The sequence below is a fragment of the Electrophorus electricus genome, chromosome 9 (assembly GCF_013358815.1).
Source record: "Electrophorus electricus isolate fEleEle1 chromosome 9, fEleEle1.pri, whole genome shotgun sequence".
Lineage (NCBI taxonomy): Eukaryota > Metazoa > Chordata > Actinopteri > Gymnotiformes > Gymnotidae > Electrophorus > Electrophorus electricus.
This window is the reverse complement of record NC_049543.1, coordinates 21,757,017-21,781,016: the sequence shown is the minus strand read 5'-3', so window position 1 is coordinate 21,781,016 and position 24,000 is coordinate 21,757,017. Positions and strand designations below refer to the sequence as shown.

The 24,000-nt window shown below is 49.5% G+C and overlaps 1 protein-coding gene across 50 annotated transcripts in view; it reads left to right on the top strand.

Moving 5' to 3' along the window:
- Positions 1-24,000, top strand: part of LOC113582932 (protein tyrosine phosphatase receptor type D) — a 404,960-nt gene that overhangs the window by 232,810 nt on the left and 148,150 nt on the right. Inside the window, exon 10 of one of the 50 annotated variants that reach the window (XM_035529814.1) lies at positions 1,389-1,478. The exons of the other annotated variants lie outside the window; for them this stretch is intronic. The gene's annotated coding sequence lies outside the window, so the exon portion shown is untranslated. The remainder of the gene's footprint in view (positions 1-1,388; positions 1,479-24,000) is intronic. 50 annotated transcript variants of the gene reach the window in all.

The window sequence follows — 24,000 nt, the reverse complement described above, 5'->3', positions numbered from 1 at the left end:
GTCAATTCAGTTCAGTCCAGTTCAAATGGCATGACAAATATTCATGTTTGTGTTCCCAAAGCTTTGGAAAAACCCTCTATCCCTCTCTCTTCTTCATCTGTTTCATTTAGTTTTATAAGGCTTCAATTATTGCCATTAAACACAATTTCCAATGTAATCCTAAGGTTGAAATATAATATAAAATGTTGTGTAACATACTAATATTATTTTATATTGCTCCATAATGAAAAAAAAAATAAAGGTTACTTACGATGAACAAAGATGAATAACTCCTGTAGAAAAAGTGCGTCTCTGTCCGTACACAGTGCCCACTGCTGGAGGGTGGACTACAACAGGTCATGAATAACAATCACGTTACTGCTATACCTGGTTACCGTGGATGACGGGTCCTGAACTGACTGGGCAAATAAAGAACTAGCTGTGATTAGAGGGTCAATGTCCCCAGGACAATACGACAGCATGGACATTTGGGTGGGTTTGTGTGAGTGGGCCCCAGGAGAAAGGATGGAGAAAATATTTCCTTATGGTTACAGAGCTTGTGGTAGGGTCATGATTAGGGTCACGGTTAGGGTCATGGGTAGGGTCACAGGTAGGATTGTGGGTAGGGTTAATGTAGCATTACTCAGCTAAAGGGATCAGGACTATGGCTAGGGTTACAAAAAAGACATCTATGTGTGTGTGTGTGTGTGTGTGTGTGTGTGTGTGTGTGTGTGTGTGTGTGTGTGTGTGTGAGAGAGAGCGGATATAGAGATGGGCCCTGCACAGTTCATCTCGTGTCCATCTGCTTCCATTTGCCCTGTTACATTCTGACCCATTTGCACCCTGCTAGACACGGGGACATGGGGACCTACTGGTCCAGACACGCCAGGATTTTACCCAAACACACCAGGACTTCACTCAGACATGCCAGGACTTTACCCGGACACACCAGTACTCTATCCAGAGACGCCAGGACTTTGTCCAGACAAGCCAAGACTTCATCCAGACATGCCAGGACTTCATTCAGACACGCCATGACCACTCAGACATGCCAGGGCTTTACCCAGACACGCCAGGGCTTTACCCAGACACGCCAGGGCTTTACCCAGACACGCCAGGGCTTTACCCAGACACGCCAGGCCAAATCCGCCTCAACAAGCAGCATAGGAAGGGATCCCAAGCTATCTGACATCGGGGTCAAGGGTCAAACTCCTCCCTCCACTGCGCACAGCAGACAGAATGGGGGGGGGGGGGGGGCAGGACCTCAGCCAAGCTCATGCCCCTGTTTGGCAGGTAACAGAACTCTTAGGGAGGTAACAGGACCCTGAAGGAGGTAACAGAACCATGAGGGAGGGCCATTGGCATGCTGCTGCACAGCGTTTGTCTGAAAGCCAAGTGTTTCTCCACAGGATGATGGTGCATCCCCTGCCGATCACCAGCACGACCGTGGACAAACAACACGCCTCGGCCTTCTGCGGTCGCTCCTGCACTTTATGCAGGTGGAGCACCTTTGTTTGTGTGGGAGTATGTGTGTTTTAGTTCGTGTGTGTGTGTGTGTGTGTGTGTGTGTCTGAAGAACCAGATCCAGTCGTGCTTGAGGAAGTGAAACCCAGCATAGCCTACTGACAGTTTACTGGTCTATTTGTCATCAGCCGTTTTGTAGCGTTGTCTGAATTCTCAGTGGACAATACAGATTCCCTATATACTGTAATTCACAATATTGTTACCCATAATGCAACATAAATGTAGTGAACAACTGATGTACACTACTTATTGGCAGAGGCCCACAATGCATTGCGGTTTCCCATGGCAGACGTTGTATTTAGTAGGATTGGCAGCATGATGGAGATTGTGACAGGTTCAGCACTGCTATTTCAGGTGATTCCAAAGGTCACAGTCACAGAATGTAATGTCCCATGAGCGAGAATAAATGAACACTCAAGAAATAAGCATTACAGTAGTTTGTACCGATAAAACGGGAGCATGGATGCAGCGGTAGAGCTGGGCATTGTTAAAAGTCAACAACACCAACAATGGCAACCTGGCAGTGAAATAACTGCTTAACTGGCAGCCTTCCAATTACTAGTTACGTACCTTAAACCACTTAGCTACCACTGCCCTTAGTTTAAGATAATGTTTCCATAGTTACGTAATGTTTCCAGTGCATGCTAGTGTTGGCCGAATTCGGTCTGAATGAGCAAACAAGCAGAGCATTTCAGACACAGCCTTAGTGTGCTTGTCATAGTAGAGTCTCTGTGACCATCTACCACCATAGTGTTCAGATTCCAGGCTAGATTTTTTTTTCTAAACCCAGCTGAAACAATAACAAAAACATAACATAAAACATAAAAAACATAAGAACTGGTGGACCAAAAAAACTGCTGGACTTTTATCTCAACACTCGCTACCACGCCACTACCACACCACCATACCATCACAAACACCAACACAACACCATCGCCAGACCATCACACCACTACCACACCACCATACCATCACAAACACCAACACAACACCATCGCCAGACCATCACACCACTACCACACCACCATACCATCACAAACACCAACACAACACCATCGCCAGACCATCACACCACTACCACACCACCATACCATCACAAACACCAACACAACACCATCGCCAGACCATCACACCACTACCACACCACCATACCATCACAAACACCAACACAACACCATCGCCAGACCATCACACCACTACCACACCACCATACCATCACAAACACCAACACAACACCATCGCCAGACCATCACACCACTACCACACCACCACTATATCCATGTCACTGCTGTGTTGAGAAATGATCCACCCTGTGGTCAGAGACTGAGCAATGGTGAACTGGGTGGAAGGCGAGTGCCAGGTAGGCTGTAGTCTGTAGTTATACACCTATAAAACGCACCTCATAAAGGCACACTAACAACAGCTGCAAGATGTTTCTAATAGCATGTGTGTGCGTGTGTGCGTGTGTGGGTGTGTGTGTGTGTGTGTGTGTGTGCATAAATTAATGTATTATTTTTATAATATTATTACCCTGTTGTGTCCAAGACACCAAACTATGATAATCTCTCAGTGGTAGTTCACAAAAATGCGCCCATCCTGTCTGTCCTCATCAATCGCAGATTTGTCTGATGGTAGTTCAAGACTCCACGAGGGGGCCAAGCCTTGCTGTGTGATTTGTATTTATAAAATCCTTCATATGTGCATAATTGCACAGATCAGACTGATTGTTTTGGAGTGTGTGCATATGGGTGTGTGTGTGTGTGTGTGTATGGTGTGTATAAGGGTGTGTGTGTGTGTGTGTGTAGGGGGTTAATAGCGTACAGTAGAGAGCGACCTGTTCACTGAGCCTCTCAGCGGATGCTGTTTATGCTTTAATTAAGATCGGCTCTGACTGTAGCTCTGCCTAACTCTCCAGGAAAGAGCTGTATCACTCACTCACACACACACACACACTCACACACACACACACACACACACACACACACACACACACACACACACACACACACAGACACACACACACACACACACACACACACACTATTCTAACCACCTAGAGCTTGCACAGCTGATGAAGGACCTCGGTTCAACAAATACTATTTGTGTTTTTATAGTTTTATATTTTGTTTGTTTTTTGTGTGTGTTTGACATGCCACATAGGTAGACAGGCTTGTGAGTCAGGTGTGTTGGAGAAGAAGAAGCAGCAATAATGTAGTGTGCACACGGCCACCTCCACTAATGCAGGGTTGCCTGTACTAGCACAGGGTTGGCTCCACTAACACAGGGTTGGCTCCACTAACGCAGGGTTGCCTGTACTAGCACAGGATTGCCTGTACTAGTGCAGGGTTGCTTCCTCTAATGCAGGGCTGCCTGTACTAGCACATGATTGCCTGTACTAGCGCAGGGTTGCCTCCACTAACACAGGGTTGACTGTTCTGGCACAGGATTGCCTGTACTAGCGCAGGGTTAGCTCCACTAGCGCAGGGTTGGCTCCACTAGCACAGGGTTGTTCCACTAACGCAGGGTTGCCTGTACTAGCGCAGGGTTGCCTCCACTAGAACAGGGTTGCCTCCACTAGCAAAGGGTTGGCTCCACTATTGCAGGGTTGGCTTCACTAGCGCAGGGTTGGCTCCACTAGCACAGGGTTGGCTCCACTATTGCAGGGTTGGCTTCACTAGCGCAGGGTTGGCTCCACTAGCACAGGGTTGCCTGTACTAGCACAGGGTTGTTCCACTAACGCAGGGTTGCCTGTACTAGCGCAGGGTTGGCTCCACTAGCACAGGGTTGCCTGTACTAGCACAGGGTTGTTCCACTAACGCAGGGTTGCCTGTACTAGCGCAGGGTTGGCTCCACTAGCGCAGGGTTGGCTCCACTAGCACAGGGTTGTTCCACTAACGCAGGGTTGCCTGTACTAGCACAGGGTTGCCTCCACTAGAACAGGGTTGCCTCCACTAGCAAAGGGTTGGCTCCACTATTGCAGGGTTGGCTTCACTAGCGCAGGGTTGGCTCCACTAGCACAGGGTTGCCTGTACTAGCACAGGGTTGGCTCCACTAGCACAGGGTTGCCTGTACTAGCACAGGGTTGTTCCACTAACGCAGGGTTGCCTGTACTAGCGCAGGGTTGGCTCCACTAGCACAGGGTTGCCTGTACTAGCACAGGGTTGGCTCCACTATTGCAGGGTTGGCTTCACTAGCGCAGGGTTGGCTCCACTAGCACAGGGTTGCCTGTACTAGCACAGGGTTGTTCCACTAGAACAGGGTTGCCTCCACTAGCAAAGGGTTGGCTCCACTATTGCAGGGTTGGCTTCACTAGCACAGGGTTGGCTCCACTAGCACAGGGTTGCCTGTACTAGCACAGGGTTGGCTCCACTAGCACAGGGTTGCCTCCACTAGCACAGGGTTGCCTCCACTAGCACAGGGTTGCCTGTACTAGCACAGGGTTGGCTCCACTAGCACAGGGTTGCCTGTACTAGCACAGGGTTGGCTCCACTAGCACAGGGTTGGCTTCACTAGCACAGGGTTGGCTCCACTATTGCAGGGTTGGCTCCACTAGCGCAGGGTTGCCTGTACTAGCGCAGGGTTGGCTCCACTAGCACAGGGTTGCCTGTACTAGCGCAGGGTTGGCTCCACTAGCACAGGGTTGCCTGTACTAGCGCAGGGTTGGCTCCACTAGCACAGGGTTGCCTGTACTAGCGCAGGGTTGGCTCCACTAGCACAGGGTTGCCTGTACTAGCGCAGGGTTGGCTCCACTAGCACAGGGTTGCCTGTACTAGCGCAGGGTTGGCTCCACTAGCACAGGGTTGCCTGTACTAGCGCAGGGTTGGCTCCACTAGCACAGGGTTGCCTGTACTAGCACAGGGTTGCCTGTACTAGCGCAGGGTTGGCTCCACTAGCACAGGGTTGGCTTCACTAGCACAGGGTTGGCTCCACTAGCGCAGGGTTGGCTTCACTAGCGCAGGGTTGCCTGTACTAGCGCAGGGTTGCCTGTACTAGCGCAGGGTTGGCTTCACTAGCGCAGGGTTGCCTGTACTAGCGCAGGGTTGCCTGTACTAGCGCAGGGTTGCCTGTACTAGCGCAGGGTTGGCTCCACTATTGCAGGGTTGGCTCCACTAGCACAGGGTTGCCTGTACTATTGCAGGGTTGGCTCCACTAGCGCAGGGTTGGCTCCACTAGCGCAGGGTTGGCTCCACTAGCGCAGGGTTGGCTCCACTAGCGCAGGGTTGCCTGTACTAGCACAGGGTTGGCTCCACTATTGCAGGGTTGGCTCCACTAGCACAGGGTTGCCTGTACTAGCGCAGGGTTGGCTCCACTAGCACAGGGTTGCCTGTACTAGCACAGGGTTGGCTTCACTAGCGCAGGGTTGCCTGTACTAGCGCAGGGTTGGCTCCACTAGCGCAGGGTTGCCTGTACTAGCGCAGGGTTGCCTGTACTAGCGCAGGGTTGCCTGTACTAGCGCAGGGTTGCCTGTACTAGCGCAGGGTTGGCTCCACTAGCGCAGGGTTGCCTGTACTAGCCCTGTGCACCACAGTGAGAAATGCCAGCTGCATTTCCCCCTGCTAGAGTGTGGACACAGTACTCATAAATGATACTGACACCAGTAATTAGAGCCAGTCAATAAAAGCTGTAACTCTGTGTCCAATTAGAGAACCTGACGCTTCTCTACGACAGCATTATGGGATCAGGGTAGAGGTGTCTGTGTGTGTGTGTGTGTGTGTGTGTGTGTGTGTGTGTGTGTGTGTGTGTGTGTGTGTGTGTGTGTGTGTGTGTCTGTGTGTGTGTGTGTGTGTGTGTGTGTGTGTGTGTGATTTGTAAGTATATATGGATGTGTGTGTGTGCATGTGTGTGGATGAGTGTGTGTGTGTGTGTGTGTGTGTGTGTGTTGGAGGGAGGTTAGATTTAATCAGTGGAAAATAAGTTTGTCTGCAAAAGTGCAAAAGGTATTTTTACAACTGGATGAGGAGTGTAGAACTGGCCCAGTAGATGGAGAATGTAGAACTGGCCTGGGCCTGGTAGATGGAGAGTGTAGAACTGGCCCAGTAGATGGACAGTGTAGAACTGGCCCGGTAGATGGAGAGTGTAGAACTGGCCCAGTAGATGGAGAATGTAGAACTGGCCTGGGCCTGGTAGATGGAGAGTGTAGAACTGGCCCAGTAGATGGACAGTGTAGAAGTGGCCCAGTAGATGGACAGTGTAGAAGTGGCCCAGTAGATGGACAGTGTAGAAGTGGCCCGGTAGATGGAGAGTGTAGAACTGGCCCAGTAGATGGAGAGTGCAGAACTGGCCCGGTAGATGGAGAGTTTAGAACTGGCCTGGGCCTGGTAGATGGAGAGTGTAGAACTGGCCCAGTAGATGGAGAGTGTAGAACTGGCCCGGTAGATGGAGAGTGTAGAACTGGCCCAGTAGATGGAGAGTGTAGAACTGGCCCAGTAGATGGAGAATGTAGAACTGGCCCAGTAGATGGAGAGTGTAGAACTGGCCCAGTAGATGGAGAGTGTAGAACTGGCCCAGTAGATGGAGAATGTAGAACTGGCCCGGTAGATCGAGAGTGTAGAACTGGCCTGGGCCTGGTAGATGGAGAGTGTAGAACTGTCCCAGTAGATGGAGAGTGTAGAACTGGCCCGGTAGATGGAGAGTGTAGAACTGGCCCAGTAGATGGAGAATGTAGAACTGGCCTGGGCCTGGTAGATGGAGAGTGTAGAACTGGCCCAGTAGATGGAGAGTGTAGAACTGGCCCAGTAGATGAAGAATGTAGAACTGGCCCAGTAGATGGAGAATGTAGAACTGGCCCAGTAAATGGAGAGTGTAGAACTGGCCTAGTAGATGGAGAGTGTAGAACTGGGCTAGTAGATCCAGTTTGAATGCCTCGTGCACACCCAGGCATTCATTATCCTCAAAACTCCAGAAACCCAGAGCTACACCCTTACATTCCGAGTCCAGAAAACACGCATGTCTTTTTTTTTTTTTCCTTCATGCACACCGACGTCAAGAAGCTTGCGACCTCGTATTGAGCCGTTTGCGATGGCAAGCACCGGATTCATATTCTGGTTGATGCACTTGAAATGAAATTACGGCAGAAAATTGTTGCAGTCCCGATCAGATCATCGTGGTCAGCTCAAATAATCGCAATCAGGCCATTACGCAACAATCATGATGGCCTGATCAGTGAAGGCACTTAAGCACCTGGGATCTCATGGAGTTTCACACACGTTCACTATCTCTGCGCTCCCATCTGGAGCATCCGATAAGCTGCCCGCTGACCCGATCTGTTTACCAGCAAGAGGTTAGTCCCTCTTTTGTGTGGGCACTGAGATCTGTGTGTGTGTGTGTGTGTGTGTGTGTGTGTGTGTGTGTGTGTGTGTGTGCAATATCTGCAGACATATCAGCTTGTCTCCTTTGAGTCTGTGATAAATTCAGTTTCTATAATCTGACTAGTTCTGTGCTTCACAGGTCCAGGAGATAACCATATTGGAGAGAGAGAGAGAGAGAGAGAGAGAGAGAGAGAGAGAGAGAGAGAGAGAGAGAAAGAGTAAAGAGAGATGGAAGGAGAGAGAGAGAGAGAGAGAGAGAGAGAGAGAGAGAGAGAGAGAGAGAGAGAGAGAGAGAGAGAGAATGGGTGCTTTACTGGCTGTTTAGCTGTTTCAGTGTTGAGATTGAGATTTGGGTGACAGAAGTGATACAGATTCTAGAAATCCATCAACATGCACACAAGCACACACATTTTAAGCCTGTTTTCAGTCTTCATGTTTGACTGCTTGTGTAAATGTGCATCTCTTGTGTGACATGTACGTGTGTGTGTGTGTGTGTGTGTGTGTGTGTGTGTGTGTGTCTTTGGGTTCACCGTGTCTGAGTTTTCACCATAACCCTTGGGCAACAGCTTCAGTGAAATCTTGAACACAATCATCTCTCATGTCCCCTGAGCACAGGGATACATGTAGCGTTGTGTTTCATTGTATAAAAGCAAACTGAAACTGTAGCAGGTGGTGGGATGGTGGAAGGTCATTCTCACATAGACTGTCCTGCTGAGAGACATCAGGACTGTCCCATTAACCTCTGACCTTTGCCTTTCTCCAGAATGCAGGTAGCTATATTCTCTTTACTGTTCTTTTTTCTAGTTTACATGACAGGTTTAGATAATGAATGTATTTGTTGTAGTTACGCTTGCGTTTGTCTTTCTCCCTATCTATTATTTATTATTTGTCTTGTTCTTTATGTCCTGAAAGAAGGACAGCAAAAAAAAAACCAAACAAACAAACAAAAAGCTTAAAAGTTTGAATCACTCCCAGTCACCTGACCAGAGTCACATGACCAGAGTCGGCTTTTCTGGTTAGCTTCACTCTGTGGACTTGGACCAGAGTCGTTTCGATGTTGCACACACAATCTCTACACTGCTATCATTATTTCCATTAATCCAGAACCACATACCTTAGCACCATATGGTGCAGTGGCTTGTTGATTAAGTGAAGAATTGATTGAATTTATTTGATGCATAGACACAGTACTATTTGGACAGCATAATGAAGACACATGTCATGTCTCTGGTTTCAGGTTATCAGAAAAGATGACACATCCAGTTTCTATACTGGACACTAAGTGCTGTGCCGAGGCAGCTGGTGTGTGATGTCTGGCGTGGGAGTGTAGTCTTCCCTTATCCGGAAGTCTGAGCTCTGCTCTTCGTACCCACTTCTTTATGGTTCAGGACAAAGACACATGATGAGCCGAGACAAACATGGCCATGTAAGCCAAAACAAACCGAGAGTGAGAAAAGAACGTTTTCATCACTCTGTTTCTTACCCTTTCACTCTCACGCTTTGTTACTCGCTTAGTCTCTCTCTCCCCCTCTCATGCTTTTTCTCACTCTTTCTTTCTCTCCCTCCTCCCCCTTTCTCTCTCTCTCTCTCTCTCTCTCTCTCTCTCTCTCTCTCTCTCTCTCTCTCTCTCTCTCTCTCTCTCCCTCTGTGTGTTTGTGCGTAGAAAGATCAGTCTTTCATGAACACTGGGGTGTGAAATGGATGGCGTAAGAGACACAATACCGCTGATCAATCCACCGTGGAGGAGGGAACTCTGGGTAAACGTGTGTGTGACAGGGTAGACGGGAGGGAGCAGTGTGTCCAAAAGAGCATGGAGCATGAGGGTGTGTGTGTGTGTGTGTGTGTGTGTGTGTGTGAGTGTGTGAAGTTCATTGTCACGCTCTAAAATTGCCTCAAACTCGCTTCGATTGGCCTTTTTGCTCAGAAGATAAACAGTCTTAAAGTAGAAGAGACAACAGAGGACTTTGTGTCTGTGCACAATGGCGATGGCTCTCCACCGGTTCTGTGCTACACACACACACACACACACCCCTCATGTGTTCTCCATCTTACACACACGTCTCCTCCCAGACTCACAGCAATCATATTAAACATCCCGTTGCAAAGCGAAAAGCTGAATGTGATTAGAAAGTGCAAAGATGTGTGTGTGTGTTTCATTACACCCAACCTTCTTATTGCACTTTTGTTTTAGTTTTCACGGTAGCCATCATTACAGAGCAGGTTCAGAGCTGCGTGTAATTCAGATGTCCCCGGCCATGTCCCTGCTGTTAGTGAGTGGCCGTTTCTTTCCAATTCCATGGTTCCCTGGTCAGCTGCCCCCTTCCGTTCCTGACCGTGCGAGGGGTGGGCCCGACCCCCCCCGTCTCCACTGACGGACGTTTGTCCCAGGGTGACACTTCCAGTCCCCGCGGCGACAGATGCTGTCGCCACGGCAACTGTCCATCAAAGGGTAGACAGGTGGACAGGAGAGCGTGCGTAAAATGAGAAGCCCACTGAAGGCCCAGCTGTCCGGGCGCTGGAGACATGTCACGGCACTTAACAGCTTCCGTGGTGTACCATCAAATATGAACGCAGTATGTTCATATTTGTCAATACAGTCCCAAGGTTAATCCGTGCGTACTGTAATATATTTTTATTCTTCTATCCAATATTTTACTGCTGATCCTTCATCTGCTGGCTAAACATGCTGGCATTTGGTGGGTGGGGTTATGGGCAGGGCTAATCTAATCCTAATCCTAATAAAGAGCAACAGTAATCAATCCCCAAGTCAGTCTCCACCCTGTGAACACACACACACACACACACCCGCCCACGCAGTCACGCTACAGCAGTGCGTCCTTGGTAAAGTGTGGGAGGGTGTGCGCGAGGATGACAGTCAGAACGCATCTGAAGCCAGACTAGACGTGCTAACACCGTCCACGTGGCGCTTCCGCACGCTGGCGTGATGAGCAGTGAGGAATACGACGGCTCAGCCAAGCCTTTATCGCTGGCGCGGCCGGACCAGACGCCACGCCCGGGCTAATCCACCCATCCGTCATCACTGTCATTCCATTCTGGCAGTGCGGGGAAGGCGTCCTGGAGCTCTGGCAGAGCTTTTTTTGGGGGGGGGTAAAAACCAGGTAAAAACCTGGTTGGGTGGGTGGAGCATTTTTAAAATAGTTGAGTATTAGTGTTAGCCTAAAATGAGAGCATATAAAGATATAATGGATATAATATATGCTCAGTCTGAGACACTGTTGGCAAACATTGTAAGATTCTTGGCCTGGCCCTCGTACTACCAGTGGCTGTTGCTCAGACGTGCTAATGAAGATTACTCCTAGGAACTCAACCAAAACATTTACAGAGTTACAGATCGCACATCCCAGAGGTAGTGAGAGGAGTGTTATGTTCTATTCACATGGACCAGCTTTGCCCCCTGATCGTTGGAGTCTTCAGGTGGCGTCCTCTGCTGGACCACATGTGCACAACTCCATGCCATTCTGCTATTACCCAGCGTGCCGTGGAACAGAACTGATCGTGAAATCAGACAATTGATACAGCAGAACAGGATCAGACTGTTAGCTGAGGGATTGGGGTGTGTGTGTGGGGGGGGGGGGGGGGGGTACGTTTTGGAGTGGGCATATCTATGCCCCCCGCTCCTCGCCTGGATAACGGCTGCTGAACGGCCTCTTGTCCCAGTCCTCCTCTCACTCTCTCAGCGAGAGGCTTCCAGCTGGGAATGAAGTGTTTTTCCCACAGCTGCTTTGGGCCATCGCTCATGGAAGTCTTCAGAATTCCAGAGCTTGGAAGGACTATAGTGTTCTCTTACCCCATAGAGCAGGACTACAGTGTTGTCATGTTCCCATATGGCAGTGCTGCAGCGTTCTCTCACTCTGTCCTCTAGCTTCCACCTGCACAGACAAACCAACGGGCCCTCGGTTCTGTTAGCACAGCAGACCTCATCTCCTGCCCACACAAACGCAGAGCGTGAGGGACGGTCAGGGCGCCCATAACAAGGGCCTTAGTCACCAGTCTGTGGGCACGTGTGTTTGTGTGCTGAGGATGCAAGGAAAGAGAGAGAGAGAGAGAGAGAGAGAGAGAGAGAGAGAGAGAGAGAGAGGGAGGAGAGGAGAGAGAGATGAAAGAGAAAGCCCCTTGGTAGCCGAGCACATACGCAGGTTAATGTTGCCTGTCAGATCAGCAGATGTTCCCTGATTCTAATCTTATGACCTGTAATCCTCTGTGTGATTGACACTGAATGTCCTATAAACAAACCATCACTGCTGAAACACTGTTACAGGCAGCACTAAATCAAGCTTTCTGTGACTATGGCAACAACAAAAACATCAGCACAACATGCCTGCATCAACTAGTGAGAAGCACTCATTTCTGCTAAGTAGGTAGATTTAACAGTAAAAGCTGTAGGTGGTACATGTCTTGCACTGAAACTCGTTCGTCATCCAGCCCAGGTGACTGTAGTGTCGCCCTCCACCCTGTAGCCCCACCCACCATGCCCCGTAGCCCCGCCCATCCACCCGGGTTTATTTATGTCATGCTACTCACGGCTGCGTTTGTGCTGAGGCGAAAGGGCCCCAACCACAACGCCGTGTGGCACTGGGTGTCGGGACGATTATAAGTGCCTTCTCTAGTCATTACGGCAGCTCCAAATTCAAGTTCCACTGCCCTGAAGGTCTTTCTCTCCCTCCCGACACACACACACACACACACACACACACAAGTGCCCCCTCCGGGCCCCATAATGGCTGACCGTCCGCTGACAGCAGCTCCGCTGATGAACGGCCCTGCCTGTGTGCGAAAACGAAGCGCTCGGGCTTCAGCCATGAGATTGAACCACCCAGTCAAACTGCACCTCATTATGGAGGCTATTAGTCTAGGCAGGCAGAGGAGGCCCAGAGAACACAAATCACCGAGGAGGACACCGGCATTGGAGACACAGATGGAGGCGCGGAGTGCTGTCTCAGGAGCACGACAGCCACGAGCCGTTTAATATGGCCCGGGAAATAAACACATCGGCAAGAAACGCTCCGGAAAACGTACGGCCGCAAAGTGATGGCTCTCGCGTTTCCCCGCACCTGAGCGCATTTGCATGGACTACTATCATTGGACGAAAACGAATAAAACTCGGAAGCTGACTTGGCGTCTTTGTGGTAGTGTTGGCGGTCCATGTATTGGTCCCCCCACCTCATCCACTCTGTTAAGAACACGGCATACGTGTTCCCAAGCGTGCAGGGAGCAGGAACAGCAGGGCTAGGGTGCATGGATGAGGAGACGGCAGTTTACGCAGAGCATGGACACTTGCTCACTAGTGAGGACCCGAGGACGCGCCCGTGTTTGGACCTCAGGGACCGGGCATGGAATTTTCTCTGTCCCTCTGTCTCTGACACTGTCTGCTTACGAAGTTGCTGTAGTCTGGTGTAGCACGCCATTACTGTGGCTTAGAATCGTGACGGAGTTTCTGCTTGCATCGGGAGCTCGTGTGGCGATCAGCACTGCTAGGTGTTCGTGTAGGTGATGGATGCCCTGCCCCTGATTGGTCAGAGAGGCTGCCAATCACGCAGAGACAGGGCTCAGCACAGATCAGGGCCGTAAATGCAGTCAGTCAGCGCGGCGTCTCAATTACAGTCACGTCGCGACGTGACTAGGCTCTTCCTGCTACTCACTCTCTCACACACACACGCACGCACGCACGCACGCGCGCTGTTTCATCATGTACTTTTGTATCGCAAGTTTTGGCAGGAATATAGATTAAAAACGCGCTATCAACGTGAATGTCGTTGACGTCTAACACAATGTCAAATTTGTCATGTGTTCGGGTTTATTTATGTTTGTCCAGTAGGTTAAAACTGAGGAAGGAAATATTTCCAAAAAAGTAATATTATCCAATTTGAATTGGACGCATTTTAAAAGTACTTTTTGTACTGTAAGTTTTTGTTGATACTGATATGAAGAATTTATCATGATTATTTTTAAATGATTGCGATTCCAAAAAAACAAACAAACTTTCACACCAGTAGAGTAGGCCTGTACTATAATATGAAGAGCGAAGTATCAAGTATCAAGAGCGAATGACACAAAAATGCGCTCTACTGAATAGTGACAAACTCTCGTTTGCTTGAGAGTCGAAGCCTGCTTGTTTGTCCTTTATCCTTTTTTGTCCTGTAATCATGACGTATTTTTGGTTAAAAAAAAATTGACCCAACACATAGAGAGCACAAGTCGTGCCAAACACATGATTGCATTTTAACGTTTGTAGCTCGTTGGTGAGGGTCTAGTTCATCTTACGACATACATTATAACCAACCATATCCCTGCCAATCTTATGGAATTGATCGAAATTGTGGAAGTTCCGTAGATCGGGTAGCCCTCATCACTCGGCGTTGGCGAGTTTAATTTGCAGGGGTTCAATGAGTCGTGCGTGTGGACACATGCGCCCGCACACCCGTTGCGCGCCGCTTTGATTCTCCGTGGCCTCGGAGGCGCGCTGCGCGTAACGTGGATTTGGCACCGGGGTGCCGTTACGGACGCCGCAGTTACCTGCGCCCGGAGCCCGCTGCTCGTGAGCTAGGAGTCGGAAACGGTGGAATCAAACGGCTTGTTGGGAACACACACGCGAACGCACACGTGCGTGCGCGCGAGAGGAAAAAAACAAACAAACAAGCGAACGAAGTGTTTGACAAGAGGGAATCGATTTGGCTAATCGTAATCCACTCTACTTATTTTAAAACAAGTGCGCAGTTTACACGCAAGTAAATGTTTATTCTAGCTTTCAGTCCCAAACATACTGTAGCTACTGTGGTTGTCCCACATCTGTCATGCTTCCATTTTAATTAGAAGCGTGTTACTTAACGAGTGAAATCCGTTGTGGTCGTGAGAAATAGAATAAATAAAGCCCTGAAGAAATGCGCATAATTGTGACTATAATTCCTCATTTGTAACGATAGCAAATATTGTTAGAGTCTGCAGCATTCAAAACGCCTTTAGTGTCTCTCTCGCTGTCTCAGTTTCCATAAACTGTAACCCTCAGTGTCGCGGTATGTCCCTTTAAGTGGTTCCTTCTCTTGTCCTCCCGCTCACATCTGTTCATTTCTCTCTCTCTCTCTCTCTCTCTCTCTCTCTCTCTCTCTCTCTCTCTCTCGCTCTCTCTCTCTCTCTCTCTCCCTCTCTCTCATCCCCCCCCCCCCTTCATTCCGTGTGGCGAGGTCCGACATTCCTTCAACGGACTTAAAAAAGAGAAAGTTGATCCCGGGCAGTGACGTCACCTCTCCATTCCCACTCCGTTTCCCAGGCTCGAGCGCGCAGTCTGGGTTTGAGTCTCGGCGAGAGAGAGAGCGCGTCTCCGCCGCTCCGGCTCGCTCAACCGCACACCGCGTCTCCTCGTTCCGTAATGAAGACGTAACTTGCGAAAGGGAAATACCAGATGTTTTCCGCGAATTTTGTGCTTAAAAACAGTTTGCAAAGATAATTATTAAAAACAAAAACAAAATCCCACAAACAAACTCACGGGAAGGAAAACCGTCCGGAGACCAAAGGAGCGTGGACGCGGATAGATGCGTTGGATATACTCCGCTCGTTCTGCAGTTTCTGTGGATGTAACGGCGCGCGGTTCCTCAGCTGGACACACCGACTTTACAGACTTCGAAGCGAAAAATGGTGTTAAGGTAAGCTCCGGGATGTCGCCAAGTTTGTTTACGTTTGGAGTAGCGTTGACGTACGAAAGCCGTGGCAGGGGTCTCCTGTCCTCGCCGCGGTGGCGAACCGTCGCGGAGCGGAGCGCTGGATTCCCGGCGTTTTCCACGCCAGAACTGCGTTCCAGCGCCGGTACTTTCGCATACCAGCAATGGCGCAAAAGTTACCAACTGGATGGGCTGTTTGGCCAAGCGTTGCGCAGTCCGGGAACGGCGTAATTTCGTCCCTTGGTGGCGTTTACTCTCACGGATGCGGTGAAAATCTCGGTGTAGTTTTCTTGGGGATTAAAGGCTCTCATGTCTCACCTCTGGACTGCTTTCAGGGACTTTGCGGTGCATTTGTTTTTTTTGCGATGCACGTTGTTGGTCAAGTGAAGAATACTTGCGTGTGTTCGCCCGTGTTGCATGTAGATCCTGTTCTATATCTCAGAACCGAACCGTGTACTCGAACGTGGCGCTTCACGCGCGGCGTTTGCTTAACAGATCGACACCTCGGAGGTAAAGTTACACATTTCTTAGTCCTCCACTATTCCACGAGCGTGTTGATTATTTGTCCAGCTGTCGTTATTGGAGGGGATATATATATATATATATATGTATATATATATATATATATATGTGTGTGTGTGTGTGTGTGTGTGTGTGTGTGTGTGTGTGTGTGTGTGTGTTCGGTAGCCAGCTGCCCTGACTTACCGTGAGCTCGTGCAGTACAACAACAGCAGTACGCGCGGCCAAATGAACACAGTACCCGATGGGATGGTTGAACACTTTCAGCACGTTTACGCCGTACAGCCTGCTGGGAAAGTGCCCTGGTGTGTTATTTCTTCATATTTTGTAGTTTTGTATGTCTGTTTATTGCTTGTCTGTTTGTTCGTTTGTGTAAGGGTATTTAAATAGACTATAAGGCTGGACGCAGTTCTGACGGGTTTGTGCTGGTATTGCCGGTTGGATGTGACTTCAGACTTTCACGTTTCCCTTTTTTACGAATAATTTTGTATTCGTTTCGTCCTTTATTGCCGAAAGTGGATCTGTCGGATTTGCACGGTTGAGACAACATTTAAGCTTTGATTCATTTAATTAATTTGTTGTATATCTTGGGAAAAGCATAAATTCCTGTCATGCCCTTGACAGAATTCTGAAATCTTTGGAATATCGGGATTTCAGACAAGAGAAAATATCGGCTCATTTGCGGCACACATTTAAAGGTTCTGGTTTATAGTTACTCATAGTATTAGCGTCTCTCTCTCTCTTATTATTATTATTATTATTATTATTATTATTATTATTAAAGTTTTTATTTGACATTTTATTAATTTTTGGATCACCATGCAAGGAGCCGCGGGGCTTCTCCGCGCACACGCACGCGCCTGCGTTTACTGCTCGCGTGCTGCCGCTAGGGGCCCGCTTACCTACCGAAACCCGCGCGAGACCGCCGAGCGGCGCCGGGCGCCGGGCGCGCAACGACGCGAGCGCTCCGCAGTGGTGCCCGTCTCCGTTTTAACGGCGTCCCCTCTGCGGCTGTTAAAGCTCACACGTTGCAATTATGCGTTCGGCGCGCCGTTAAAACATAAGCGTATCCGTTAAAACAGGACGGTTATTATTTGCACTAAACTTTATTGTTGCACTAAACTGTTTAGGATTACTGACCCTCCATTTCCCGTTTCACCGACAAGGAGCTAGAGGTAGGGATGTATTTATGGTAGCAGGGCCGGCGCTTGGCGTTTATGATGTGGGAGCCATATGTTTTCCTCGTAGGGGTTTGGCGCTGAATGCGTGGATTATTGAGGGTGACTTGTTCTCGGTGTGAGGTGAAGAGGGAGGTAGTTCGCTTTCTCTGTGTGTGTGTGTGTGTGTGTGTGTGTCCCTCCGTCCCTCCGTCTCTCTGTCCCACGTCGTCCGACTCTGTCTCTCTCTCTCTCTCTCTCTCTCTCTCTCTCTCTCTTCATAAATGTGTGTGTGTGTGTGTTTGTTTGTTTGTGTGTGTGTGTTTGTTTGTTTGTGTTTGTGTGTGTTTGTTTGTGTTTGTGTGTGTGTGTGCGTGTGTTTGTGTGTGTGTGTGTGCGCGTGCGCGCGGGCGCACGTGCACGCCTTCCTCATCAAGGTGCACTATTCCCTAGTTTGAATTCTGTAAGAACTTCAAGATCACCGGCCCCACGTTTTGTGTGTGCGCGTGTTTTTACACAGTCTTGGTCCCGAGCAATCAGCAGTCAGCCCAGCAATCTGACATCCTACAATTAATGCTGTGGAAACGCCTTCGATTTCCAATTTTGCCGCAGCAAACTCGGCGGAAAAAAAAATGCCTTGACGAGAGAGCAAGAAGTGAAAGCACCGTGATCCTGCTCTCTGTCTGATCAGAGATCAGCATTAGTGTCTAAAACCATTGTGATTCTGCTCTCTGTCTGTTCTGAGATCAGCATTAGTGTCCAAAATAAGAGTTGGACTGTACGGAAGCCTGAGCTTTAGAGTCAAATGCTTCCAGGCAGAGGAAGAGTCCTGGCTTCTCTTTGTGTGTGTGTGTGTGTGTGTGTGTGTGTGTGAAAATAACCACTCCTAAATGTCATCTCTATGTGTATGGCGATCATTCTATTCCAGTTTGTGTTGAATTCCACCACAGGCACAACCCTCTCTACTTAACAGAGCGCAGACGTTAACACACCTCTGACATGAATGTTTCCTACACAAAACGTCCGCATTATGTACATACAGCTCAGGCACACCTCTCTCTACTTAACGAGGTGATGCCGAAGTGATCACCTGACCCAGGGGTTCCTTAGAGCACGGTGTGAACGACTGGATGAGAGCAGACCAAGACGCAGGAAACCCGGGCCTGAAAATCAGGGTTAGTCCACCAAATACTGACTTCTGAACGCTTCCTTAAAACACTAGTACTGGGTAAAATGCTCCATCCCTCCATCAGATAACATCAGTTCACCTCTCAGCGACTCTTATCTCATTAAAATAACCTCCCACCTCCCCTTTACATTTAGTTCAGTTCAGTTTGGATGACTGTATGGACTCAGGAAATCTTTTGTTATTCAGTTTGGTTTTATTTGTATAAAATAATGTAAGCGGTTTTTGTTTTTTTGTGACAGATGTCACATTTTACTATGGATAACACAAAAGGCTGCCACATAACAAATATTTTTAATGTTATGCAAATGTTAATTCCAGTATTTAAGCTTCATAGTTCCAATATGGTATTTTTTTTCCATATTATGTGTTATGTGGCACAAACACCCCCCCCCACACACACACACATACAGTCATGCACATGTTTCCTTTCATTCTCCAGATTGCCAGTCTTGTCTGCACATTTTTTGCATTTCTCCTGTCCAAATCAACAACAAAGACAATAAATCTCTCATGCAGAGGTGAACGATAACCTCCACTGCTGAAGACCTTATGTCACGACACCTCTGATCCCTGGGAAGCCAGGCTGAAACACAGGGGGTCACGCAGAGCGGAGAGCCAGGGAACATCCACAAAGTGCTAGAATATTTGTGAAATGTGACTGGTTGTGGAATGATAGGGATGCAGTCTCTATTATGAATGGAGTCAAGGTTAAGAGTTACACAGTGGGAAGAGGTGGGGGGGTGGGGGGGGGGGGGCAGAGAGAGTGTGAGATGGAGAGAGAGAGAGAGGGAAAGAGGGAAGAGGGATGGAGACTAAAAGATCATTGTTAGATCATTATAGGGGATCCTCTCTCTCCTCTCTCTCCCCTCTCCCCTCTTTCTCCCCTTTCCCCCTCTCTCTCCTCTCTGTCTCCTCTCTCTCCCCCTCTCCCTCCCCCCCTCTCTCTCTCCCCTCTCCCCTCTCTCCCCTCTCTCCCCTCTCTCGCCAGTCTCCCCCCTCCTCTCTCTCTTTCGCCTCTCCCCTCTCCTTCCCCTCTTTCCCCCCCTCTCCCCCTCTCCCCCCCTCTCTCTCCATATCTCCCCTCTTTCTCTCTCCCTCTCTCCCCTCTCTCTCTCTCTACCCCTCTCTCTCCTCTCTCTCTCTCCCCTCTCGTCCCCCCTCTCCTCTCTCTCTCCCCTCTCTCTCTCCCCTCTCGTCCCCTCTCTCCCCTCTCCCCTCTCCCCCCTCTCTCCCCTCTCCCCCTCCTCTCTCTCTTTCCCTTCCCCCCTCTCTCTCCTCTCTCTCTCTCCCCTCTCGTCCCCCTCTCTCCCCTCTCTCTCCCCTCTCATCCCCCCTCTCTCCCCTCTCTCCCCCCTCTCATCCCCCCTCCCCCCTCCTCTCTCCCCTCTCGTCCCCTCTCTCTCTCCCCTCTTGTCCCCTCTCCTCCACCCTCTTGTTATTTTGGGTTGGCCGTCCTGCCTCTAACCAGGGTCAGCGTGGCACGTGAGGGTTTCTGGGACATGTTGCTATGACCCGTTTTCATATCAATCACCAGGCCTTTGCTCTCTGTCATCCCGCCCCTTTCTGACACGCGCCGCGCCCCCCTTCCTGACACTCCCCCCGGACTTCTCTGACACTAACCCCGCCCCTCTCTGAGACTCACTTCTTCCCTCTAACAGTTATTGCTCCCCTCTCTGACACTCACTCTGCCCCCTTTGACTGTTACTCCACCCCCTTTGACTGTTACTCCACCCCCTTTGACACTCACTCCGCCCCTTTGACTGTTCCTCCACCCCTTTGGACACTCACTCCACCCCTTTGACTGTTACTCCACCCCTTTGACACTCCCTCCACCCCTTTGACTGTTCCTCCACCCCCTTTGACACTCCCTCCACCCCTCTCTGTGGCCACTCATCTATGTTTTCTTTCTTTCTCGTGTTGTTTTGTGGCAAAGAATGTAGACATGCTTTGGAAGAGGGCTCGCTCTTTCCCTCTCTCTGTCTCTCTCTGTCTCCCTCTTCCTGATTCGCTCTGTCTCTCTCTCACTCTCTCTCTCTCTCACTCTCTCTCTCAGAGTGGGTGTTGTAGCAGCCGTTGGAATGGTGGGAGTCACGTTTCAGCCGACGTTAATGGTGCCAGGCCCCGGCAAACATTTGTGGACGGAAAGAGGAATGAAAGGATAGAGGGAGAAACGGTGGAGGTTTGGGATGACGGGGTGGAACGGTTGATACGGTGGGTAGAAGATCTGAGAAATGAAACCGCCATAAGAAGGAGGGATAGAGAAATGGAATAATATATGAACGGACCGAAAACAAGAAATATGCCATTATAATGGAGAGAGGAATTATCAGCATGTTTAGGAATGAGAGAGAGAGGGATAGAGAGAGAGAATGAAAGATGGGACAAAACTGGACGTTCGAGCTGCTAAACTTGGCATGAACAGGTCCGAACACAGGACAGAGAGAAGCTGAGCGAGAACTCACAGCCCAGTGTTGTGAGCAATTACTAACCACGGGACGAGCCCGGGTCTGCTCCGATCAGGGCCATGTGGGGCCGGCTGTCGCCGAGCAGGCGAGAAGCGCCGAGAGAGAATGGAGAAGAATGAAAAATCAACAGAGGGGGGCAGAGAAGGAGAGAAAGAGAGAGAGAGATACTCCAGTGGAGAGATGAAGTGGTATGTAGGAAGGTCGCGGAGTTGTAGACAGTGTGGAGAGCCTGGATTTGACCTGAGAGGCTAAAAGAGTAAAAAAGTCTGAGACCAACAGTTCCACTAAATGCTCACCAAGGAACAGAGTGCGCACGCATGCACGCACGCACACGCAAAGTGGCAGGCGCTCAGATTTCATGCCCTTCTTTGGATCTGCAATTTTCTAATAATGCAACAAACATTTTTTAGATTAGCAAAGATGGATACACACACACACACACTCACACACACTCACACACACACACACACACACACACACACACACTCACACACACACACACACACACACACACTTGTACAAAAGCATACTACCAAACCAACAAGTGTACAACTCATGCACTGGCTTCAGACACCCCACAATTAGTGGTTATTCTTTGGAAAAATCCAACTGGGCCTGGAGTGTGGTGCATACGCTCAGAGATGCTCCCCTGCCGCACACACTCCGCTCCCCTGCTAAACTGTTGTTTTACGTTAAGCTTTTGGCATTTGGATGGCAGGCCGTTTTGTAACCTGTGTGGCTACCGATAAGTTATCAGGCTGAACATATGTATGCACACACAGGTGGGAACACTTACACACTCTGGCACACACATGCACACACATTTCAGCACGCCTACTGCCAGCACTTTGTTTTTTTCTGAAATCTGAAACATTCCAGTGCAGTGTCTCTGTCTCTCTGTCTCTCTGTCTCTCTCTCTCTCTCTCTCTCTGTGCACCACCACATGCGTGGCTCTTAATTGCGTCATTCACTTTATCGCCGCGCATAAATATGCCCCCCCCCCGCCACATATAATTTTTTTACAAATTCCATCGCACGTTTTAAACCCATTACAAATTTTTATGTGAAATCTATCTAACCACAGGCGTCACGTTCTGATGCCGAACGTCAGGGGGAACTAAAATCCCTTTCTCACGTTTCCTGTGACAAATAATACGGTGGCACTGGCAGACACGGTTTAGGGCACATCTGGAAACTCGGACGTGCAGGATAATTCCGGACAGCGGACGCACGTGCTCGCCTGGTCCGGACCGCTCTGTCTGTCCACCGCAGCTGCTGTTGGTCACGTGGGTAAGCCTACACGGGGTTAACAACCCGATGGAGTACGACCCGCCCGGCCACCCAGCACCAGTGATCAGTCCACGTGGTCTTGGTTGCTATGGGATCAACCTATATAAGCTCGGTTGCTGTGTGTGTTGGTCTTTCTCTACCTCCGCCTGTTTCCCCCACTGTCTTTTCTCTCTTATTCCTTACTGTACATCTCCATCGCCCCTCTCTTCCCTCCCTCTCTCTCTCTCTCTCTCTCTCTCTCTCTCTCTCTCTGTGTCTGTAAGTCTCTCTCCCTCTCCATTTGAAGAGAGGAAAGTTTAATGCAGGATGCTGAGTGTGGCACCATATAACATTATATTCTCTGGTGTGTGTGTGTGTGTGTGTGTGTGTGTGAGAGAGAGAGAGAGAGAGAGAGAGAGAGAGAGAGAGAGAGAGAGAGAGAGAGAGAGAGAGAGCTACCTAAACCAGTGGCCAATCCAGCATGTCATGCACCTCATAAAGAACGTGCAGTAGTATAAAGGGCCATGACTTCTTTAACTGACCATGGAGGGTTGAATCTCTCCATCACTCTCTCCATCACTCTCTCCTTCCCTCTCTCTCTTTCTCTCTATCTATCTCTGGTTTTCACGTGAGCATGTGATTTATGTCAGCATATCTATTTTAAAGATACTAGTCTGTCTCGATGGCCAAGATTACCACATAATCCAGAGGGCTTTCCAGCAGACCTCAACTCAGTGTCACACACACACACACACACACACACACACACACACACACACACACACACACAGAAAGTGTGTTCTTTGGGTCCGGATTTGGTAGGGGTGGGGATACACAAACATGGGGGTGGGGGGGTTCATAGCGTTTTCATCCTCTTGCATCAGTACGTCTGCTGTCAAACCCGTCACCCTGTTTATGTTTAGAGACACCAAGCAAATTCCTTCTGGGCTGGGTGGGGCATGTATTTATAGGGGGTGGGGGCTCCTGAGAATCTGTGCACTCCAAAGCATTTGTGGACACGGAACTGGAACTGTTTGCTCTACAACCCTCCCTCCAGACCTCTGCGTGTTTACATGGATTACGGCCAGATTAAAGAGTGGCGTTAGGCCTCCGGCCGTATAATCCCAACTCCATCTCATGGATGAGGATGAGGAGAGGATAACAGTGTTGGGAGGGCCGGAGAGTGACAGCAGACAGAGCCGCAGGGAGGGAGAGAGAGAGAGAGAGAGAGAGAGAGGGAGAGAGAGAGAGGGAGAGAGAGAGAGCGGGAGAGAGAGAGGGAGGGAGAGCGAGGGAGAAACAGAGAGAGAGGGAGAGAGGTAGAGAGAGAGGGAGGGAGAGAGAGCAGGAGAGAGAGGGAGGGAGAGCGAGGGAGAGACAGAGAGGGAGAGAGAAAGAGAGAGAGCGAGAGAGAGAGCAGGAGAGAGAGGGAGGGAGAGCGAGGGAGAGACAGAGAGAGAGGGAGAGCGGTAGAGAGAGAGAAAGGGAGGGAGAGAGAAGGAGAGAGAGAGGTAGAGAGAGAGAGAGGGAGGGAGAGAGAAGGAGAGAGAGAGGTAGAGAGAGAGAGAGAGAGATGTTAAAGAACGTGTGGTGAAGAACGCCAGGCATGTGGCTAGCATTAGCCGCAGGCTATCAGCTGATCGTTTTGCTTCAGTGTTATTTGTAGTGCTACTGATCGGCAGCACAGAAGTGAGATGCAGGGTCATCATTCAGCACGGTCCCCCAAATAGGTCAGAATATGATTTACAACGCACACATTGACAAAGACGAGGTCATGGAGTATGATTTGGTATTTTCTGTGTGTGGACCAGAGAAGCAGAGCAGGGAGGAGAGACTCTGGTTTGGACTGTGCTGAGCTGCTGAGATACTGGACTGGCACAACTGATCTCACAAGTGCTTATTATTGTTGTTTTCCTG